Genomic DNA, 17,074 nt, shown 5'->3' with positions numbered 1-17,074 from the left:
CTGTTTTCCCCCGCTGCATGTCCACAAAGTGACAACACAATCCGTAGGAAGTTTCTTTGTCAGAGTCCTACTTCAATGAAAACAGTACTACTCGGTGCAAACTGAGAGGACACCAAGAAGTTAGTCCCTGCGATCACTCACTTGAGAGTTGACTGAGTGATATGTCCTGTTTTTATTAAGGCAGCGATATTTTACTTCACTACCTAGGACCAAGACCAAAGGTCCACAGTCTCCGGGCAGCCAGAACACTGCACTGATTCTCCGCAGGTAACCTCTGCATGCTATGCGCTAGTGGGGCCCCGTGTGGGGGAGAGGGTCCCTCGATGTAATCCTGAGTGTCAAATTGCCGCCTAAGAGGTTACCAACACCCCAAAGCAGTCGCCTCCAGGACCAATGCCGGGTGTGCAGCCCGTCAGTGCAGTTCACGTACCAACTGCCCTGAACCCCTCCAATTCCCCACACACCCCTACTATATGTATTCCTGTACCCTAGGGGAGCGGTTATCAGGGATATCAGGGATAATACCCCACCTGATCCCACCTCCAAACTCCCACTCCTCGCGGTCACTCCTGCACTGAGCTCGCTGTCCTCCCGGCAGGTACCTCGACAGCTCAGTGTTGAGCGGGAAAGCCAGAGAGGGAGGGAATGGGGTAAGGGGTATAGGGTACCGGCGGGATACCTGAGGCCAACACAGGAGGCCACTAGTCAGTTTTTTGCAGGGCAGCTACACACCTCGCTTTCCACTACGCACAACAATGAGGCCGCTTCCGACACAGACACTCAGACAATCTAAACAAATGATGTTCATGGGGCACTAGGGCACCACAGGATGTTGGGGGCACTTCTGGGGGCTTGAGGCAGGGAGCTAAAAAACACGCCACCTCAAAGGACCCAGACAGCAGTCCGGCAGTCCGGCAGCAGGGACCACGAGTCCAACAGTGGTCCTAGCCCTGGCCTGGACCAGGACCTGCATTCAACACCCACCGCTGCTGAGTAACTCACTGGTTCACTCTCTCTATCGGCTCCCAGTCGACTCGGCTCGGCACGGCTTCCAGTCGCCCTGAAGCCTACTTGGAGTCTTCCGCGCACACAGCTGACTCAACAAACTTGCAGCTTAATCGGGGCTGCCGCTTCTCGGCTCCCGCGCCTCACAGCTTCACAGCTGACTTCTGACTTCACGGAGACTCGGAGCTCGGAGCTTGGAGCTGCAGCGTCTCGGCACAGCGTTTCCTGCAAACTAGGGATTAGAGAAAGGAACCTACAGAGACCACAGAGTCAAGCCGCACTGTCGCTATGTCTCGCTAGCACTCGCAATCACAGCCGCTTACGACTCTCCGACTCTCCTCTTATTATCAAAAGGGGTGCAAAATCTGAAAATGGCAGGTTAATTAACCTAAATTTTAGCACTAACTTTGAAAATTTAGTACAACCATGTAGCTTATTCTGAACAGGAATGTCAATAAATGTGGGTTTATGGGGTCTGTATTTCTGCTAGAATTGTGAAACTTGTTACACTCATTCCCATGTTACACACACACATTTGTGGAAAGTTGCTTAAAATTTTGAATTTGTGTTCATAGCGAAAATGACAAAATTCTGTAGAAAGTTAAAACAAGATCCTACAGCTGCGAGATTTTGATGAAAAGATGGTACACAAAATATGGCATCTTTATGTGTAATTTGTATAAAGGTGACTAATGTTTAGTGTAAAATCCGATTTTGAAACCAGTGGCTAAAGGGAGGTCTCCGAGGACTGTAAAGCAAATCATAAAATGTGACTTCAGCCGGCCTTGATCCAATCACCCCAAATGCAAGGCGGAGATTAAGTGTTGATCCTATCCCAGTTCAAAAGGGCAAGCTTAGCTAAGTCGGCCCACACACCCCTTTGTGATGTCATTTTTATAGCATGAATAGGGACAGCTGACAGCACATAGAGACAGACAGATCCACTCGCTCTCCTGACTGCTGGCTGAGCGCCCTGCTGCTGAAATCTACATCTTCCTTGTTCCAGACTCCAGAAACTTGGCAAAGCAAAGGCCTATTGCATAGCTGAACCATTCTCAGCCGGGCCTTAAATTCTAGAATAGAACCCAAAAGCCTAGGGGAAGCATCATAACATTTTGTGCTGTTAATGCTTGCCTGCTGAATTGAAAAATCCTCAGAGCCAAGAAGGGCAGATCCCATTCAGTCCTGTGCCATGCTGTGACCAGAGCGCCTTGCTGACCCTGTCCAGTCCGATGTGCCCAGCTGTCAGTCCCTGATAGATCCGATTCTATGGTCCAGAATCCGGACGGTCCAGAATCCTGACGGTCCAGAATCCTGATGTCCAAAATCTTAAATCCATTTTGTTTTGTGAGTATTAACAGGAAGCTAGAAACTGTTGATTCCTCAGCATTATCTTGTCCCCTCCTAACCTCTGAACTATCCTTACTTCCATAATCAGTAATATTGTTTAATTCCGTAGTGAAATCTTATTCTGTCTATCTGTAAAAGCATCCTTTTTCCTAGTCATTTTGTCAACTTTGATCTATTCATTCGAGTGACCAGCCTAGCGCTCCAAGGTGGACAGTGAGGAAACAGGACTGAGTCGCAAATCACTCCTGACTCTTACGTTGTGCCGTCCTGGTGGCTTAGCTTGGATGCTCTAGTCAATAGTCAATATTTTTCTGATTTAAAAACTGAAGCCTCTTTCCATTCTCGCGCCTATCTCGCAAAAACGACCTTTACTAAAACCTCTATAACTCTCTCAGTTTTTGTGTTAGAAACGAAATTTCAAATCCTACTTGTACCTAACATCCATAGCTATCCATAGAACCCAAAACAGTGTGATTCTCCCATTATCGCGAATAACGCACACAGAAAAGTTTGCTGCAAATTCCCATTTTGAGACATTTTTACACGTGTGAAATAGCTTCCATTTGTTTCTGACTTGCATTTTAATATTGCAAATGTTTTCTGCTGACTAAATCATTGTTTATGTTTGTGTGCAACTGTTCAAAGCGGCTCCCGTAGGAATTTAGAAAAATGTAAGCATTTTTCCACACATTTAGAGTTTTTGCTCAGCCACTTTAAAAGTCATCCTAACAGTTGAAAAGCCCACTTCGTTTTTCTCTTTCTGTGTAAGGGGGAAAGGGGGACGTGAGACACTGTTTGATCTGTACTATTTCTGAATACCTGCTATCTCCTCACATTTATTTAAATGTGCTTATTGATGGGTGGAGATGTTGCAGGGGGAACCTCTAACCATAGTGCCATCTGTCCAAACCAATTCAAAAGTATTATTTTCTGTGTTGCATTTGTTTTGCTCATTACTTATTCCGAGTGTATTAAAGATATTATTCAGTGTTCTGTCACACCATTGCTGATTGTTGTATCTATTAAAATATATATATATTGTGATTTTGATCTTAAATAAGTAAATAAATAATACCTTTTACAAACCAGCCTGATTTCTGGTCCAGCGTGACCCGGGGTATTTTTAAGTAAGGGGTGTGATACGAGTGGTACATCTTTTAAATAATTGAATCCATATTTCAAATAAGTTTTTCCATTACGCTGTACACTAGGCCGATGGCAGAGTGTATCGCCTGATTGAAAACCTTAACAAGTGTAACCACTCAAAGTCAACATTTAATTAAAATTGCTTATGTTAGCAGTGGACCACAAGAGTCAGTTACCATGTAAATTAACTGTTGGATCGCCATACACCTTTTCTCAAACTCTCGGGGAGTGTGACTTACACAGCTTTGCATGATCACTCATATCCACAAGGTAAATTAAAAGTTCAGGTAGCAAATCTGTAATGACTGAATTAACCAATATAAAGTCAATACAGCTGCTATGAACTCCATTGAACCATGTAACATACTCATTAAAACATTTTGGGGCTAGAGAGTATAAATCAAATTCAGCCATCAATTCTGTGGGGTGTATTTAAAGGCCCCAAACAGAAATCCCTTTCATCTGGAAAGGTGCATTTAAACGCTGCCACCAATCATGGCCAACTTTGCTTTCTCTGTCACATGAGTGGCAAGCATTGGAAGACTATAAGCAAAAACAGCCGTGCTTTGCTTTTATTTCACCTGAATGACAAGAAGTTACATACTGCATCCAAAAAACGGAATTGATTTACTTTTAATTCACATGAGGAGCAAGAATTTCAACACTGCAACCAGAAACAGCTTTTGCTTGCCCTTTCACTGGAACAGCAGCCCTTTAAACACTGCAAACAAAACATGGCTTGGACTTTTCTTTTGTTCAGGTCAAATTAAAGAACAATGTGGAAGGGAGCCTACCCCTCATTATCAATGGACCAATGGCAAATGCAAACTTGCTCAAAAAGGAGAAATCCAAGAATCCTGTGACCTGCAAGACAGGATTGTAAACATTAGAAGCAAAATGCCTGCACACGTGTGAAGAGAAAAATGGCTTTAAAAAGCTACAGTGGAAGATAGCACTGCTCACACAGAGAATGGCAGGGAAATATGTTGTGGGTGGGTTGACCCAAGCAAATGTACATTCTGTTCCAACCCACAAAACTCCAGTCACCTTGGAAGAGACACTTACTACAGGAAAAACCAGTTTGGGCTGAGGTAGGAACCTTCACAATTAAAAGCCCTGCTTCCAGCTGGAAGTCACACCTACCAGTGAACATCCCTGCAATAAAATGTGATGCTGCTGAGTGCGCCATAATTCCCTGCTCTGCCAGACATGAAGGCAGGAGCCGAGATTTCAAAGAAGGCAAAGTGTGGCTAAAGCTTGACCAGGAGGTGTGAGCCCTAACTGCACCCACCTCAAAGAGCAAACTGCAAAGTTCATAGGGACTAATAAAAAACTATGGTCACCGACTGAGCCCAGAGGAAGACAGATGGCTGTGGGGGATGAAGCGGCCCTCTCAAAGGGGGGGACCGACACTCCCAAATGACATTAAAAGATTGATTTCATTTTAGGCATTTTTCGCAGCAATCAGAATGAGAATTATTGTTGTCTTATGCTATTTTTTAATGTAATTTCCAGGTGGTTTTAAAGAGATGAATTGCATTTACCTCGGATTTTGGGGACTGAAATGGCCAGTTGAGGCTTGTTTCTGGCTGATCTGAACACGTGACGAATGGGACAGTTAGTGAAAAGATGGACAGTGAAATTAGGAACATGCTTGACATTTGCAGAGTCATGACTATTGTACATTTTATGAAAATGACAGAAATGTGCCAAAGGGCCATGTAGGCTCGTACGAAGTTGGCGGTCATCTTACCTAATTCCCCATGACCAACTAAAACCACATATCTAGTTCATATTGCAGGGGCTAGTATCACGATGAAGTTATGAGACATAACTTGTTTGTTTCTGCCAAAAAATGGTAATTAGAACAAAGAATTGTAATACATGCAAACAGACAGATGGTGCTTTCTTCACTTGAACCAATCATGTCAGGGGTGGAGAGAGGAATGGTAAACTGCCCTATTCGAGCCACAGGGATAATTACAGTGTACTCCCCCTAGATTGTTAAGTTAGTGATGTCATTTGTGATATATAAAGGGGGCCTGTACTAGGACAGACACAAAATCTGGGGAGACAGGAGAAGGAGGATGGAGAGAAGGTGGCTGAACCTTACCATCTTTGAGAGTGCAGTGACCAGACCTCTTGCCGTAGCTCTCAAAAGTGTCCTGAGATCCAGCTGGCTTTCCTGAATCCTAAACCAAGGATTGCTCTGTAAGTAGCATATTCCCCAACCTTGTATTGCATAAGCCCTTCATTATGGTAGCATTGCATCACATATTTCCCCCATTGAAACCCCCAATTGCCAGTGTAATCCAGTCTTCTTCCCATAGAATGATGTATCATTAGCCTGTGTATGTTAGCAGATCTCCTTTAAAAAAAACTCTCAGTTGTCTGTGTAAATCCTTAGTATTTTTCTGATGTAAATCAATTAATTTCCCCATTGAAATTCACAGTTCAAGATTGTTGAAGTTCAATAGCAACCGTCTTGTCCCTGGTGTTGTATTTAATTATTATAGTAATTAAAGGATTGTCTCAAAAGAATTTGTCTCCTTGTAACTGAAAATCAAATTTGTCGGTGTATTCTGTCCATTACCAAATTCCTATTTGTATCTGTCTTAATAAACACCAAACCGTTGTTCCATTGTGAGAAATCCCTTTTGCCTAGAAGTCTACCTGTTATGTGCCTCTCTGTCCTTGACATCGAAAATCGATGTTCCTGTTCTCTCTTTACTTGAAAAAGAGCTTAGTGCTCCACACTCCCAGCAGAAGTCTGTGCTCGGGGGGGAAGTGTCTCTTGAACGTACCTAAATTCAAGCTGAAATCCGGGCTGGGCAGTTCCTTCCTGGTGCAGGCCCCTAGACTGTGGAACAGCATTCCTGAAACTCTTAGGTCCGAAGTAAACCACCTTGCATTCAGTAAGGGGTTGAAGACACATCTTTTTAGATGATGAATCAGGGAATTAGTGATCAGGGGCACTCACTGCCGTAGTAATAGGTATGTATTTGTTTGTTGCACAGCTTTTGTTGTAAGTCCAAGCGCCCTGATGCCCTCGGGCTACCGGCGCTATACAAAAATAAAATACAATACAATACAATACTAAGCTAAACCCCTTCCTTGAGCTGCCTGTCATTGTAAACCCAGTGTAGACGAATTTCCATTTGCCACTGTATTTTTCCCTTTTGCATTTGCTTTCTCCCAAAACCGATTTTCCCACTTAATTTCAATTGTGTCCCTGGTGTGCTGATTAGTATTCTCTAAACTTCCCTATCTCTTAAAGTGCATGCAATTCAAATATCCTGTCATTCTGTGCCCTAGCAGTTATGAGTAATAATCCAAATCCCATTCTTCCATTTTGCTCCAAAAAGGTATTTTCACTTTCTTTGCTGGCTTCCCATCTTGTGGTGGTGGGCTTTACTCCAAATCCGATCTTCTCTCTCTATTCTTACACCTTGCCACTGCCTTCCATCGAAAGGAATCAAGTTTATCTGATGTTTGGGGGTGAGTGTTGCAGAGGGGAGTGATCAACCATTGGTGCTATTTGTTCTTTATTTCTGTGTTGCCATTAAAGAACTGTGTGAATTGTAAAAGGATATCTTGACCTAATTGTTCTGTACAGATCATTGCATTTGTGTTGCCACAACAATGGTGAAGGCTGTATATTGATTATTTTCCTTTTTCATTAAATAATAAATTAAAAAATATCTCATTGAGACACACCGGCCTGGTTCCTAGTCCATTTTGAGATGGGGTGTTTGTGGAGGTTGGGTGGGTGACAGGTTGGCGGCCTACTCGAAAGAATCCATAGTCTGTTTTACAGTGAGCCACATCCATTGTAGGGGAAGGAGTTCCCTGGCTGGAATGTGCTGTGTTATAAACCGTGACAATTCCAACCACGCTCTACCTCTTTTGGGTGTTCGAACATTGTTTCCCTCCCCCTTAACTCTCAATGGGTGTAACAATAGTTCCAATGGGCACATGTCACTGGTTTGATTTTCTGTGCATTTCAAAATGCATGATTTGATATGCTATTTATATTGTGCCTGTACACAAGTGTTTCTAGGCACCACATGACAAGGGAGGGAAGACATAGGGAGGACAAGACAAACGGTCTTACTAGGCCTTGTGTCATTCGGATCGTGCAAGAGCGATAATAGACGTGCAAGGGGAAGGAGAGGGGGTAAGTGCAAGGGAGAGGAAAGGGCATAGTGCGAACAGGGCAGCATGGCTCAGAGTAAGCCAGCCAGGGCAGCGCGGCTCCAGGTAAGTGCAGGTTCCTGTTACAGCCTGTAGGTGTGCGGTAAGGAGCCAGGAGGCAGTGCAAAGGAAGACTGGGCATGGAGGAGCCTGGTACAAAGTGAGATTCTGAGGGAACCAAGCAACCAGTCGGCATGCCGTTCGTGAATTTGGGATGAACAGTAAAATGTGCACAGACATTCAGACACACATACATGACTAGCAGGCACTGAAATGTGGGTTTACAGCACAAAGGAGCATATCAAGGGATGCTTCAAGGGTAGGCAAAGGAACTCAGGCTGTGCACTTACAATCGCAAAAAAGAGTCTGCAAGGTCGTGATGGAGCAAAATAAATGAATAAAATGGGTCATAGTTGACTCTTTGTTGAATTGTGAATCCTCCTATGTCTGTTCCAGCAGGGCCAGGTTACTGGTTTTATTTTCTCTTCATTTTAAAGTGCATCACATTTGTGAATTCGGAATGTATAGTAAAATGTGTAGAGACATTAATGCACACATAAAATGTTAGCAGGTACTGAAAAGTGGGTTTACAGCACACACTGGCATGTCGAGGGAAGTGTCAAGGGCGGGCAAAGCAACTTCAGCTATGCATCCACAATGGAGGAAAAGACACTGCAAGGTCGGTGATAGATCAAAATAAATGCATAAAAGGGTCAGGAAGGACCCTCTCATGAATTGCACATTCTCCTGCACATGCCCAAACTGTGTATTTCAAAACGCACCCCATTTGTGAATTTGGAATGCACTGTAAAATGTGCAGAGACATGAATCCACACATTAAATATATTATCATGGACTGAAAAGTGGGATTACAGCACACACTGACATGTGGAGGAAGAGTTAAGGTCAGGCAAAGCAGCTGAAGCTATGCAGCCACAATGGCGAAAGAGTCGGTGAGAACTGATTTTTAAAAATAAAAAAACAGGAGCCCACGACTAAGCTACTTATGAGCTCTCTTTTACTTATGTTTCTAGGTAGCCTACTGGAGGAATTGGGCGGGAACAAGAGGGAGCTGTGTTCCAGCAAAAACTGTCTTGCGGCAGTGCCATTGGAGGCCCAAACTCTCCAAGTTGAACTTGGTGGGTTTACAGTGCTCATTGCATATTGGCACAGTGTCAGACACATATGTGTCCTTTGGTCAACAGCTTAAATAAAACTCAAGTAGTCAAGCCATCCACATCTGTATATATGTCTCATGTTTTGCATACATTTTACTGTCAGGGAGATTATTCTGACAGAGGAAATGAGCACCGTACCAAGTGTGCATTGCATGCTCAGAAAAAAATAACTTTTGAATTACTTTATTTATTTAATGGTATATCATTTTACAAAGAACACTTTCCACATAACAAAATAATAAATATTTCCCATCCCATAATATGCACTTAAAATACTTCAAATTTAACACACATATATATATATATATATATATATATATATATATATATATATATATATATATATATATATATATATACAAAAGAAAAGCAAAGAATAATATACTCTCAAACAAATTAACATCCTGTTAAATTCATTAGATTCAATTAATTTCTATTTAACTCGGAAAGCACCAATTTAACCATATAATCCATAAGGCAACGGTGTACACAATTATTTCTGCAATTTATCATTGTTATGAGATATAGGTACAGTGGAGATCACTACGTATCCTGATTTCTCCATCAGCAACGGCAAGTCAGAACTTTTGTCTGCACTCGATGATGCACCCCTATAGGTTTAGGTAATTGCAATTAAATACACTGATAAATACACAGGCTCCAGAATGTATGATCTTTGATCATCTCCAGTTGGTGAACACATCTGCCTAGGTGGATTACATAGGTTTCTCTCATAACGGGGCTTTCTGTTAGAATGTGTTTCGCCGTCTCAATCATGTCTCTGTTAGGACGCATGCGGCAGAACCGTGCCTCTTTAGTAACAGAGCTCTCCACACCAACTACAGACAGGACTGGTAAATGCTTAATTCTTAATAGGAGAGTAAATCTTCTGAGATTGGGGGAGGGACATACCTTCAAGTCCCTTTGCTGTCTCTTGAACAAATGTAATACATTCGTAATAAATGTGTAGCTTTTCAGCCGACCCAGATGTACAAAATGTTCGTGCCAGTCCCAGCGATCCGTTCATTTCTCCAAAGAGAACTTCATGCTAATATAGTCGTCTCCCCATTTGGGGGTCCATCCTATATCATTGAAGAGGCTGTTCATACTCTTTTTGAGACAAGACTTCTTTTTTTCTCTCTGTACGTCTTGGCCTATGCTTACCAGAAGCAGATTGGTAGGGGCACTATAGTTCAGCTCTTTTCTTTTACACCATTGACCTCAATGAAAGGGTGCCCACTTCTAGCTTAATAATTGCCATAGGCACACATGTGGGAAGCCCTAATAGCTTCCTCCAAAACCGTCCTTCTACTAATTGTAACCGTTTGAACTACTAGCACAGGCATATTTGATAAATTGGTGGTCATTCTTATGTTCCCAAAATGCACGTTGTTTTTATGCAAAGCAGCCAGCATCCTACATTCTTGGCACACACATCATTTGACACTTAGCTCCGCCCCAGCACTACTCACACCATTCACAATCGGCCCTAAAACTGCCCACACCACTGACAATCTGCCACCCCCATGCAAAGAAGGGGCGGATATTTCCACACTACATTCTGTGCATTTCCAGCACTGAGGCAGGGTGATTCCTTCATTTGGACTTTTTTACGTACCTTTGATGGTATCAATGGTGATTATTTCAATATGAAATTGAAATATGAAATTGGACTATTTCCGCTGTAAAAGCCAGGCTGGTGTATGTGTATTGGAATCATACATTTTTAATTATTGCAATAATGTATGTTTAACTTCAATATCCACAACCTGCAACCGATTGTCTGATTAAAAAAAAAAAAAGTTGTTTTGGGTCGTTTTAATAATGTCCATGTTTTTGGGAAAATTATGATGTGTGCAATGTACAGGCGTTCGGCCTAGAAAAGTATACGACTCAGCAACGATGTGCAATCTAAGCATCGGGGCAGGCAACGATCATGCACGTCCTAATGTCCGCAATATGCGAGAAAACTAAATTATACCTCCTTTTGTCGCAATAATTATTAGCTTTACCAACATTTCAAACACAGTTATATGGTAAAACTCCTACAAACGTGTTCTTTCTCTTGAAACATTGTGCACAGGTTATATTTATACGGTTCTGTGATTGAAAAACAGTAAACTGCGAAATACTAGGACAGCACTGCCCCCTGCTGGATGTGTATTTGGTTTGTAAAAGAAAAAGATCATTCCGAACAAAAATCAAAAGTCCAACAAATCACCTGAAATGCGATGCAGAGACCAAACATGCCGTGCCATCATTTTATGCCCCAATGTAGTATGCGTATGCCTTCAATCCGTGGACAGCAACCCTGATGAAACAAAGGAAATGATAGATGAGTGAGCCATTGTAACGTATATTTTACAGAATTCCTGGCATTTCAAGATGCTGCTTCAGTATCTGTTGATGGGTGCACGAATAGCCCTGAATCTCTCTATAAGGGATCCCAAATTAAGAAATGGGGATAGGGTGGCTAGAAGGAGGGTAAGCGTCAAGAGGAAAAGAGGGGCATTTTTACTAACTAGACAGAACAAACACTAGCTGCCATATTATAGAATCTTACCAAATCTTACGACCAGTGCAAGTGCACATTTTACACAGTATTAGCACTGGGGGAAAAATTATACTAGCGCTAAAAGATTAAAAAAAAGTGCTTTTTGAACAAAGGAGTCGTTTGACCGCCTCTAAAGTTCCATATTAGCTCTTGGATTTATTCTGCCCTAGTGTACAAATAAATAGAAATACTGCGTATTGTGCACCAATGCCGTTTTCGCCCTAGTACCATGCAAAATTGGACTCGTCCTTGCAAAATTGCACTCGCACCAGTTATTGCAATATGGCGCAGAGGGGTGCCCCACTCTTCCCCATGGGCTCCAGAATGCAGCTTTTAAGTGTGCAGTGGTGTGTTCGGACGCACTGGAAGGGGGTGTTAGTCAGGTTGCTGCTACCAGCAAAGGGTGGAGCATGTTTCACTGCCTTGATGCAATCTGGTCTCTGGGCAACCCCTCTGTTATGCAGCTTCTTTGCTCTGCACCCACGTGAAGGCTGAAATTGTGAGCTGGATAAGCATTCCGTCAGCTGGTGTGTACAACGCCGTGCATCAAAATAACCGGTCTTTATCTAGAATTAAAAGAAACATGCAGCACGCCACTCATTCGGATTATTTGGGAGCGCTAGAGGTCAGAGCCAATTCTTTGTTGATGCCACACACCGAGGACAACCTTTAAATAGATGGTCTGCTTATTCGGTGTTTTAACACAGGTGTTTGAGAAAAAACAGAATAGAAGCAAATATTGAAAAAATCACTGCCTGAGAACTGCAGTTGTGCTAAGTGCAAACTTCCGGAAGTTGCTACATTTTTTGCGGATACAGTTAAATGTCTGCAACATGTGTGTTATTCCTGTGCAGTGCGTTAAGTGGGGTGATAAAATCGAGGGGTGGGGATGTAATAAGGGGGTGTGGTCCAAATGATAGGCGTGGCCTGAAGTGTACTGTGAATGTCATGCAAGTAGTGGAAGGAGCTGAAAGAAAATGCATTGATTGAAATGACCCCCCAGCATGCTGCGAGGCAGAGACTGCATAAAACGACATGCTGCAGGGTACCTGTTATGTAGTGACTATCTGTGGTTGCAGTGAGCCTGTGATGTCACATGGAGTGTTGGTGTGTGAATGTTGGAATGTTGATCAGAGGGTTCCAGACTGAGGCAGTTAGAGCTCCTCTGCCTGGGGGATGGGGCCAGTGTTATGTCCTGTCTACTCTATTGTATATGTCTTCATGTAAATGTAATTTATGTACTTGTAACAAACCTAAGAAGTTATCCAAGAAAGTCACTTTATAACAATGGCAACGAGGCAGTCTTAAACAGGTGAACCTGCGTGCAAGACACTGAAGAAAAACTGCTGCGGGGGGTGCAGGGAAGAAGTGGACAGAAGAAGGACAACACTGCCCCCCATGACAAGTAAGACCCATCACCCAGGGCACCAAGGGGGGAGGAGGAAGAAAGCCCCGTACAAGAAGGGATCAGTTGTCCATAAGGAGGAGGGAGAGCAGGGTCCAGGTGTGTGAAGAAGGGAAGGAGGGTCATGAGAGGAAGGAAAGCTCAAAAATCGATCTGGGCCTTAAGGTGAAGAAGGGAAGTTGTCCCCTAAAGTTTTAGAAGGGGAAGCTGTCCCAGAAAGTGAGTAGAAGGAATATTATTGCATAAGCTCAAGGAAGTTGAAGTTTGAATGGCAGCTAAGTGAAGTGAAGCTTCTTAAGTGAAGAGAACTCCCCATAAGGCTAACAAAGTGAATAGAAGTTTAATAAGTCAAGAGTACACCCATTAGCTGAGAGAGGGGTGAGCCGTGGGCAAGAGAAGATGGCTGAGCCCATGAGCAGCTGGGACTGTTTGTGAAAGAAATGTGTCCCTGGGGTATGGCGTGCTGGGCGAAGTATGTCGCCAGTGTTGCGACTGCATTATAAAGTTATAAAGTACTGAAGTGTGCCCCATCACCCACACTACTACCACCCACCCACATCATGACAAACTAATGGGGGCCATTTAAATGCAATCACCCACCACTCCCAACAGCAAGAAAAGAGAATATTTTTTCTTTTCCTGTGCTGGGGATTCGAACTGGAGACCTTCTGGTGACATGCCAATGTCACAGCGCATTGTGCTTTTTAGTAAGTGGTGGAATTATTTTGTTTCATTCAATAGACTGCCTGCCACACAGTGGCGTCCCCTGGCAGGAGGGCCCGGGGCACCCGTGCCCCCCTCTGAAATCATCAGCCCTCCCTCGTACCCCCCCACCTAAGGCGAGCAGTGACTGTGTTCTCTGTTTGTGGTGTTATTTGTGACACTCACTAAGGCAAACGTCTGCAGATGACATAGCACATACTCCCCTGTTGTCTCAAAGCAAGCAGTGATCTTGAATGCATTCTGGCATCGGTATGAACATGAGCACAAGCCACTTCACAGGTGTTCCTGCCCCGCTTCTGCACAGCGACCTCCATAGTGTGCACAGCAGCTTGCAGCCCCTACCATCAGAATGTAGCAACGAAACTGCTAATGGTGGGTCATTAGTCACTGAATGGTTGTGTGCCTGCATTCTGATGGGAGGGAAGGTGCAGTGGGGTGTAGGTAGCCAGTGTGCACAAAAGCATCTCTGCAGGAGTGCTTGTGACATCACACATTACCTATCATTGGCGCCCCCCCACTTTTGACTGTGCCCCGCCACCTTTGTCTTTGACTCCCTCTGTGCCCCACCTAAATTTGATTCCTGGTGACGCCACTGCTGCCACATAAAGCACGCAATGAATGAAACAAAGGCAGTCCAATACCTACCAAATTGCATAGTGGCTATGATACTGGTGCATTTAAATCCCTGCAGTAGAGCGGGAAACAGAAAATAGATTAGAAAAATAAAGTGGATTGCATTGCCGAGTGGAGGGAAACCCGGCAAAGCACTGGCACAATGGATGTTATGGGAAACTGCCGGGGCTAAGCTAAGGCTAGCCTGTTAAACCATATTCACATAAATACTGCCTAATTATAAACATTGGCCTAAGCCATTTCGCATTTGTATTAAAAAACCTATGCTTAACTAGACCTAGACAGAATTGACTTCGCCGCCATTTTCGAAAACATCTGCCATTTTGATTCTTGCTTTCTGTTCAGAAATGATTAACCATGTTTTCAGCTGCCAGAGCAGACTGACCCTTGAACCTATGTCAACACTAGAGTTGCCAAGAGCAGACTATTTGTTATGTGCAAAGAGACCTTGTAGTCAGAATGAACTCTCATTCAAAGTGTTATATATGTCTACAGACTCCTCCTCCCTCAAACAGTGACATACAATGCAAAGTAACAAATGTGGTGAGTTTTGGAAGAAGTCCTTTGTGCATATCTTGGAACATGACTTATCCTAAAGCTCAAGAAACAAGGAAAGATCTATACAGCTGGATACAACAATGTTTATCAGTATGTTTAAGGAACCTTGGAGCACAGTGTACTTCAGTTCAAAGTGTTGTCTGCATCAATAGCGTCAGCCATATACAAACATCAGAACTGAATTGTAGACAAACTAAAACTATGTGCCTTAGCAATAAACTATTGAATTTGTTTCTTGAAACTAGGATAAACCTGGCTGGAGAACCAACATCACCATTGAATCTTCAAAGATAGGATACCATGTGAAAAGTGTATACTAATACTGTTATATTTGTTATGTGAACTGGGCACAAACCCAAATGTGTAACTTATTAGTTTGGAGAAGGGCTGGGCTATGACCAGGACTGTGTATAAATACTGCATACTTTGTGATAACCAGCACTCACTCCCCTCACAGTGTCTGCTGGTATGCACTGCGAGGCATTTGGGAGCCAGATAGCTATCTGCTTTGATATTTGAATATGTACAGAATAAAATGATATTCATAACTTTGACTTTGTGACTGGCGGATTCAATTTTTGGTGGTACTAAGCCTCGATATTCCTTGCTGATCTATCAAGCCCAGCACACTTAAAGCCCTGCTCATGTGTTATAACTGGGTGATGAATGGTGTTTGAGAGTTGCCACAACATTTATCCTCCACAAACAGCTGCAACGGAAATATACATTCTGCAAACCCAGGAAGTGTGTGCAGTGAGGTTTTGTATTTATTTGTATTTATTGTGTTTATATAGCGCTTTACTAAATATTCCCCCAAAACAATATGCCCTTAAATTATTTCTTGCAAGCCAATTAATTCGAGGTAAAAAAAGAACACTATTGATGAGCATGCCATTATTGCATCCCAACTGCCTGATTTTCTCTCATGACTACCCTGGAAGTGGTAATTGACCATTTCCCGTGACTCTAAGAATATGGATGCATGCAATAGTCTGCTGTCTGAGCCTCACATCCTTTTTCATGGCAAAGCACATGTCATCATATGTTGACACCTGCAGTGGTGGTGCCAGCCAATTAGGAGGCTAGGCATGCAAGCGTACACTGCTGTTGTAAGCCCATTTTCCATTATTGCCTGCTGCACCACTTGCCCATATTCTATGTTTTTCTTCTGCCACTATCGGTTCCTCTGCCCCCTTAAAATGTTGTCCTGCAGTCCCACTGCCTCCCTGTTATCTGTCCTCACCTCCGACTACCACACTCTCCCCACCACCACCAGTTGCCCCTCCTTACCTGACATTGCCTCTTGTCCCATTGTCGCACCTTCTCTCGTACAATTAGCAGCCACCAAGGAAACAGAAAAGGGACTATACCCCTTTACTAGAGCGACATATTTATTTGTAATTTCTTTTAATGAGAAGCCAGCACGTACGAAATGCCTAAAGCTGATCAACTAGGGAAAGGAGTATTAACACCGCAGATGTCATCCCTGGGTGCTATTAGCCTTGAAGGCCTCATCTGTGTTTTGGTAGTAATGGCCCAGATATCTCGCCAAGACCCTCGCTTCGGTCAAACCTACAAAGGCTGGAGCCAGAATCTGTTACCACCAAAGCCCACACCAGACCTGGGTGGTTAACACTACAATAGAACCAATTTGATTGTCTTTGGTGCACCTTTGTTTTCTTTTGTGAGAGGGAGGTGGCTATAAAGAAAGTCAGGCCATAAAAGATGACTTAGTTTAAAATTGTTTTTCCGATGTGTGATTTAATTATGAATTGACAGTGCAGACTTTCACTATATAACAGAGCGGGCAGAGAGAGGGGGCAATGGCAGGTTGGGTCTATTGACCAATTTGGGGTGGGGCATAAAATGCATTGAATAGAGCTTTCTGAACGTGAATCCATTTTGTTTGATCAGACATTTTCTTTTTTATTTTCACTGGCAGGCTAGCAAGGGGTGTGGGTGGCTTTGTTCTCCACGTAGGAAGGATATTGGAGGCCTGAGGATTTGATATTCAAGGAAAAAATCTAATGAAAAAACCTTAGTCGTTAACTTTGCTTTTACTGTGTAAACATGTGCACACTGGCCATTGACGTCGAACCTAAGATTCATTGGGCCTCATTTTGAATATGCCGATCCGGTAACAACGGTGCTGGTAAAGCTACTGGTACTGTTGTTACCGGACCGGCATACTCCGAGTTTTGCGAGCGAGTACCTTTCCGGCCGCCAGGTCTGCCCTGGCAGGTGGAACGGCACCCACTCTCAGACTTTGACGGTAGCACTGGCACTGTTACACAGAGCCGGTGCATCTGTCCTCCCCATTCCCATTGA

The sequence above is a fragment of the Ambystoma mexicanum genome, chromosome 1q (assembly GCF_040938575.1).
Source record: "Ambystoma mexicanum isolate Mex_15411 chromosome 1q, UKY_AmexF1_1, whole genome shotgun sequence".
Classification (NCBI taxonomy): Eukaryota; Metazoa; Chordata; class Amphibia; order Caudata; family Ambystomatidae; genus Ambystoma; species Ambystoma mexicanum.
Note: the sequence above shows the minus strand (reverse complement) of the source record.